At 42.9% G+C, this 7,500-nt stretch overlaps 1 pseudogene; it reads left to right on the top strand.

Annotated features, from left to right (window-relative positions):
• The window catches only part of LOC129409877 (NLR family CARD domain-containing protein 3-like), a 14,238-nt pseudogene that overhangs the window by 287 nt on the left and 6,451 nt on the right, over window positions 1-7,500 (top strand).

Below are 7,500 nucleotides of genomic sequence, written 5' to 3'. Positions count from 1 at the left end.
GAGAGGAGATGAGGGGGCGGGCAGAGCGAGGGGGGGGCAGAGCGAGGGGCGGGGCAGAGTGAGGGGAGGCGAGAGGGGAGGGGCAGAGTGAGGGGGAGGGGGGCGGGCAGCTCAGCAGCAGAACATATTTTAAAGTATGAAATGTCAGAGACTAAACAAACTTTTCTTGTTCTTATCACCTCAAGAACAAAGTTCTTATGAAGGATGAATAGGCCTTAAATCTTTTGTTTCCTGCAGACGCTGGGTTCCACGTTGTTGTGTTTGTGAAGAGGCTTTTGAAGGAGATCCCATGTTTCTGAGCTGTTCTCATGTGGCCTGTACTCGCTGTGTAATGAAGAACACTGAGTCACAGACAACAGGTCATATCCACTGTCCTCAGTGTGAAACCAAACAGAGACTCACACCAACTCCACAGGCGCTCAGACTCCTGACAGGTGAGTCCAGGCCTCACCTAGGCCCATGTGTCCATCATCTAACCTGTACTCAAGTGGTTACTTCTGGTACTGCAGCAAACACTCACTCATCTTTTTGTTCATGTTCCAGGGGACGATAAACTCTTTGACTTAACTGTGAAACTGAAGGAGGAGATGCTCAAAAGGTTTTCTATGACGACTGAAGGAAACCGGAGATGAGAGGAGTCCCCTGAAACACATCTACACTTCACTGTCCATCAACTTTGGCAAGAGAGAAGTTCTCCCAGGACACTACTCCACGATGATGAAAAGAACAGATCCTCATGTAGAAGAGGCTCAAATCAATGATCTTTTCCATTCTCCACCAGTGAAGACCAGAACTGTCCTGACAAATGGAATGGCTGGAATTGGAAAATCTTTTTGTGTCCAAAAGTTCATTGTGGACTGGGCTGAAGGCGCTGCTCAAAAAGATGCTCATTTTGTTTTCTGTCTGGCTTTTCGAGAGCTTAATTTGATCAAAAATGAGACAAGTTTGCTCCAGCTCCTGACAGACTTCCACCCGGCTCTGAGCGGCACAGACCCACAGGTCTTAGTCTGGACTAAAGTGATCCTGATCCTGGATGGTTTTGATGAGAGCCGGTTTGATCTGGACTTCAGAAACACAGAGAGAGTCACATCGCTGCAGGAGGTCACTTCTGTGTCCAACCTCGTGTTGAACCTGATCCAGGGAAACCTGCTCCCTTCAGCCCAGCTCTGGGTCACCTCTCGGCCAGCGGCCTCTCATCAGATCCCCGGAGAGTTCATCCACACAGTCACTGAGATTCAAGGCTTCAACGATCTCCAGAAGGAAGAATATTTCAGGAAGAGGTTCAGGAACAAACCAGAGCTCGCTGAAATGGTGATTTCACATGTGAAGTCATCACATTCACTGGACTTGTTGTGCCAGATCCCCCATCTTCTGCTGGATGTACTCTGTTTTATTTGAGGAGGTTTTTGGAGGAGAGGAGCAGACTGGAGCTCCTCAGACCCTCACTGAGATGATGGCAGCGTTCGTGTTTATTCAAACCAAGCGCAGCAGCAGAAAATATGACAAGACCCCAGAGAAAGAGAGAACCAAGCTTCTAAAAGCTAAAAGAGAGCTCCTCCTTAAAGTCGGCAAACTGGCCTTCATCCACCTGCTAAACAACAACCTGATCTTTTATGAAGAAGATCTACAACAGTGTGGACTCGAGTTCAAAGAATCCACAGTTGAATCTGGGTTTTTCAGCTCCATTCTCCAACAAGAGCAGCTGTTTTTGCAGCAGAACGTGTATTTCTTTGTGCACCCGATCGTACAAGAGTTCTTTGCTGCTCTTTATGTTTACGACTGTTTTACCAACAACAAACCCTGGGCTCCAGAGCTGAGCTCCTTCTTGGGTCTAGAGTCATCAGAGTCCTCCTCCAGACCTCCAGTGTTTGACCTTCTAAAGATGGTGGTCGACAAAGTTCTGGAGATGAACAGTGGTCACTTGCACTACTTCCAGCGTTTCCTTCTCGGTCTTGTGCTTGAATCGAATCAGAGATTTATTCCTGGATTACTGCGCCCCCTAGAGTCAAGTGAAGACACTGTTAAAAAAATTTGTGATCCACCTCAAAGCCATTCGACGCAAAACCATCTCCCCAGACACCTGCATCAACCTGTTTTAAAACCATGGTGGAGATGAGAGACACTAAGATCAGTGAAGAGATACAGGAGTATTTGAGATCAGACGACAGAGCTCGAGTGCATCTGACTCCTCTGCACTGCTCTGCTTCTGGCCTTCATCATGCAGGTTTCTAAGAGCGTCGTGGAAGAAGTCGACGTCAGAGGAGAGATGAAGGAGGCTCATCCTCGCTGTCAGCCAGTCGACTGGCTGTTTATCTGAACCACATGTTCGGGGTTTTCTCCTTCTACAGAGTCTCTACAGAAAGTCGACATCTTCTCTTCACTTTACAGATGCACCTTCATGGACTCCTGAAACCTTCATCTCTCAGGGTAAAGGTTTTTCTCCTTTGGTCTGATCGGGGTCATATTTGGTGACAGAGGCACCAGCTCCAGCCGGTGCCTGGGCCCCTGTGTGTTCACAGTTTGGATCTCCAGTCTCATCTAAAAATGTAAACACAGCAGTGTTCACACATTACACACCAGAAACATGTTTCTTCTGGACTTTTTAACATTTATTTAACTAAATGAAGGTGTTGTCATTTATTTCTATTAGTCTAATCAGAACTATTGTGTCATTTAGACGTGTTTTGGCCTTTATTTACATTACGGTTGCTAGGTAACAGTTAATTACCTCTATGTTTGTCACATCTGCTGTTACCAGACAGTAAAATGATAAACAAAAAAATACTAAAAAATGACGAACAATTTCAGTAAAAATGAAAATATAATTGTGTTAGATTTGTTTTGCTGGAGTCAGTCAGACCTGTCACATGCACTTTAAAACCCTCACTCTCTACTCGGGGGCACATTGACCTGATTTTTTTTTTCCTTCCTGCTCTCTTGGGGCAGGTTGATCAGATCCAAAAATGTATTTTCAAATAAATTCTTGCCAGGCGAGAAAATAAATGTTTGGGTCTGATTGACCCGCCCCAAGAGAGTGGGAAGGAAAAAAAATAATTCTTTGGGTCAATGTGACCCTGAGGAGAGTGTGAGTGTTAAGAAGGTCCTGATCACACAATTATTGACAAATGAATCGAAACATACGAGCTCCTGAGTGATCACCAAAATGAACTCAGGAAAAATCATAGAGTCTGAGGACCTGTGCAGGACTACAGAGCTCCCTACAAAACAGATACCAGTATGATGAGGTAGAAAATGAGAGATGTGTTCAAATAAACTTTTTTTTTTTTTTGATGATCATGATTTAAGTACCATGTCAATATGGTCAAATGATCCTTTATGCAGACAGTTCACTGAAGTGTTACATGCTGCTGACACTCCTGGTGTAAATTCCAGCATACACGAGTACTTTTAAAAGCTTCAATTTACACCAGAGGTAACAGAGCTGCTCCTGTGACACCAGCCTCTGTGTATTCTCACGTTTAAACTCTAAACTCTGTGTATTCTCACGTTTAAACTCTAAACTCTGTGTATTGTTACATTTAGACTCTAAACCAGTGGTGCTCAATACGTCGATCTCGATCTACCAGTCGATCGTCGAGGTCGTGTGGGTAGATCGTCGTGTCTCGTCTCGGACTCGTGTTTGGACTCGGTCTTGTCTCTCACTCGAGGTGTGACACTCAACAAGTGTGATCATATTTCATTGCGGCCGCTGCTGTTGGTAATAAACTTGTAGCGGGTGCAGGAGCGTGTGGGGCGTCTCAGTGCAGCCTGTGCGCTCATTTGAAACCCGCGGAGACTCTACGGCGCATCACAAACACACACGCTCCCTATGCACGGCTCGTCTGCGACAGCGTGTGCCCTCGTGTACCAGCGTGCATCACAGGGCAGGTTCAACTTCCTAAACATCCTACCTGTCCACCTGCCTCACGTCAGCACGCCGCCCCTCGCCTTTTCACGCTCTCGCTCCTTCCTGCGTACAGCCAACACAAGCCCCTCCCACAGTGCGGCTGATTAGAAGAACAAGACCAAACGTGAAGCAAAAACCAGTCTAAATTTGTGTTCCAGTGTTGGCACAAAGCAGGTCTACAGCATAGAGCGGATCTACAGAACAGACCTACTGCCACATTTGGCTGAAGTTTGTCTAACAAAAGTGACAAATGCATCTGTGTTTGTCACGATGTGCGTTTGGTTTGGTAAACGTGCAGAGGCTGGTAAATATCACTGCAAAACCACAAAAGAATGAAACTCCAGTTTGGAACTTTAAAAAACAGGTTTAAAAATCTTCCTTCACTTTTTTCACAGTTTTGTGTAAAGTGCCAGAGGAAGTTCTCTTAAAGAAGAGGTTCTCAAACTGTGGGGGAGGGTCCAAAAAAGGAACACAGAGTGTTTCAGTGCAGTTTGTTTGACTTTGTATTTGGTTGATCATTTTGACTTGGTCATTTTGTAAGTAACTCACATGATGAAAAAGTGTGAACACCACTGGACTGAACTTTTCCCATAGTTCATATTTTCGTTGTTGATTGTCTCTGTTCTGTTTTAAATCTCTAAACTAAAGTGTCAGAGTGGAGCTTTTGAGGAGGTTTTGTGGAGGTTTTGCAGTGTTACGAGTCGTATCTGTGGAGCTGCGTTCATGAAGCTCGTCTCGTTTCACTTTTGCTCGTTGCTCTTCACGTCTTTCCCTTCACTTGTTCTTGTAAAGTTTCTGTCTGATGTGGTCAAGTGTTTTAGATTGAGTGTTTGAGTCGTTCCTCGAGCTCCTGATGCGACGCTCGGTGTTTACGTCGCTGTAGAAATTTTACACAACGGAGTTTGAAAGGACACAAAGTTTATTTTAACACCACGTGTTTATTTTCTGATAAAAGTGTGGAGACGTTCTGAGCGTTGTGTAGAATCATGACGACCGCTGGACACACGTAAGACTCTGATGGAGTAAAATGTTCAACCAGTTCAAATGGAAAGTGACACCTGCTCTTGTTCTGCTGCTGCGCTTACACTTTAGTGTAAATTGGGAGTAATACCCTCTGCTCTTATATAAAAAATATAGAAGAAAACTAAAATCAATACAAAATCATGTACAAATTTTGCTCAACAATATGTGGACAGCAGGAAGCGCTCTTACTTTTTAAATCGTCTGACACAAACTTCCTGTGCTTATTTTAGCTCTTTTAAATCGTTTTTTATGTGTTTAATTGTTATTTTAAAGCAGTCCGTGTCAGATCTTTTCAGCCGGGTTACTGAGATTTGACGGTGTCTTTTTTATATCGCAGGTTTGGTTTGTTACTGATTTGCTTTGGTAAAGTTACATTTACTGTTCCTGAGATTTGTTTTGAGAGTTTCATTTTGTCTATCGTTTCAGAGTTATTTCATTATTTGTCTTTAGCTCTGCTGCACATTTTAACAGTTGCCGTCCTCGAGCTTTTAGCTGTATTTTGGTTGAAGTTGTCGGTTCGTGCTTGGGAAGGTTTAGCTCGTACACTGTAGTTTGCACCTTGGGGTTTTAAGAAGCTGTGATTGAGCGGTTGCACTTTACTTTTAGTTCAGAGTGGGGTTATCTCCTCTCAAGTCGTCCTTGTTTGGATGATTTTAATGTTTATTTCTGCAGGACTTTTGTTTCCTCTGCCCAGGGGCTGCAAGGTTTTATTCTGATTGTGGTGTATGATTTTAGAAAATTAGAACAAAAATAATGAAAAGATGTTTATTTGTTAAAGAGTTGAACCTATGGAAAAACTGTACAGAAGCATAGACTGTGTATATAAATGAACAACATGCTAAAAGTCGCGGTTCAAACAGGAAGTTCACGTGTGGCTCCTCTGGCTCCTTCTGACTCTGGCTCCCATTGACTTACACTGGGACATTGTGGCTCGTCTCTCTGTTCCTGCTGCCGTGAGACTCGGCGTTTTGATCTGAAATGTTCGTGTTAACCCGCGACACAGGATCTTGGGGTTTTTATTTTCGCTGTTTTGCCCGTTAAAAAAATTCCAATTCCTTAAGTGACCAGTCAAGCTTTAGAATTAAGAATAGTTGGGAAAAAGAGTTGGGAATATAACTGAGCGAGGATTTCAGGGATGAGGCCGTTGGTAGAACACGGTCCACTACGTCTTGTGCTCGACTTGGTCTTATCCAATTCAGAGTTTTACATCGGGTGAATTTGTCAAAGTCAAGACTCTCTGAAACGTGTCCAGAAACTGAAGACAAATGTGAGAAGTGGAAGGGCTCTCCTTCATACTTATTGGTCTAATTATTTTATTACTATGGCAACTGTTCTTGGAGTAAACCTACAGTCTTGTCGTCTCATTGCCATATTTGGGATCACTGACTCCTCGATAGCTCTGACTTCTACACAGAGGATATTATTGCTTTTACTTCTCGAATTGCAAGACGTATGTTGCTGTTACACTGTAAATCTGACAAATGTCCTTCTTTTTAAAGATATGGTGGTGTTTCTAAAACTTGAAAAAATTAAATATACATTAAGGGGATGTACAGATCGATTTTTCCAGGTATGGCAATGCTTTATTGGGGGGGGGTAAGACAAGTTAACTGCATATTTCATTGTATATTTTCTGTTAAGGTTCTTAATAAAAATATTCTGGGGGAAAAAAAAAAAAAAAAATCCAATTCCTAATCTGAATCCTGCTCCAGAGTCACACCTGTAACCGTGAACATCGATGAGCTTCATTTGACTGAACGCTCACTTCGTTCACTTCTTTCTACAGTCTGTGCATGTTCCACTCTCTTCCCTTTAAAAAGAAGCTTAAATATTTAACTCAGATACGTTATGATCTTTACTTTGTTGTTCTGTTACTTCTTGTTTGTTTCCTTTTTGTTGTATTTACGAGGAACAATGACCTTCTGACTGAGGAATAAAGAGTCGGACTGATACATTTCTACAACTTTTTGGTCTCGGTGTGGTTGAATCTGACTGTGAATGTCACGATGGACCTGGGACCAAAAGAAACGAAATCAGGTCGCACTCACGTTCTAAAATCTGATGATGTTTAATGTCATGGTGAAAACGATGTCAAGTAATAAAGTTGTGAGTGTACTGCATGCGATATTAAATATTACAATGATATATTATTTGAATATTACACACTGAGTTGATGTTTAACCACTGAAATCTGATGTATGTGTTTAAAGATACAGATAAAGCTGTGAAGGATGTGAACGTTTAAGGACATTCTTTACAGAGCAGCTGCAGTGGGGTCGTCTTGGCTTTAACGTAAACCTGGCGTGAACCTGCGTGACCATTTCATTTGCATTTTCATGTTGTTGTTGTTTTATATTTGTGGGTTGAGGGACACAGGCGTTCAGATCGATGTGAGTCCTGTGCAGCTGGAGATCATCAGGGACAGTGATCTGACCCAGAGCTCTGGATTACAATTGTACTGAACAGGGAATAAATGTTTGTGACTTTAATCGATCGATTCCAGTCGTTGTTTTTCCAGCGAACGCGTTACCAACGAGTCTGAATAACGGTGGAATAATAAAAATGTTACA

This window comes from Boleophthalmus pectinirostris, unplaced genomic scaffold, assembly GCF_026225935.1.
Source record: "Boleophthalmus pectinirostris isolate CB_2022bp ecotype Guang Dong unplaced genomic scaffold, ASM2622593v1 HiC_scaffold_20, whole genome shotgun sequence".
Taxonomy (NCBI): domain Eukaryota; kingdom Metazoa; phylum Chordata; class Actinopteri; order Gobiiformes; family Gobiidae; genus Boleophthalmus; species Boleophthalmus pectinirostris.
This window is presented reverse-complemented; position numbering and strand designations above follow the sequence as displayed.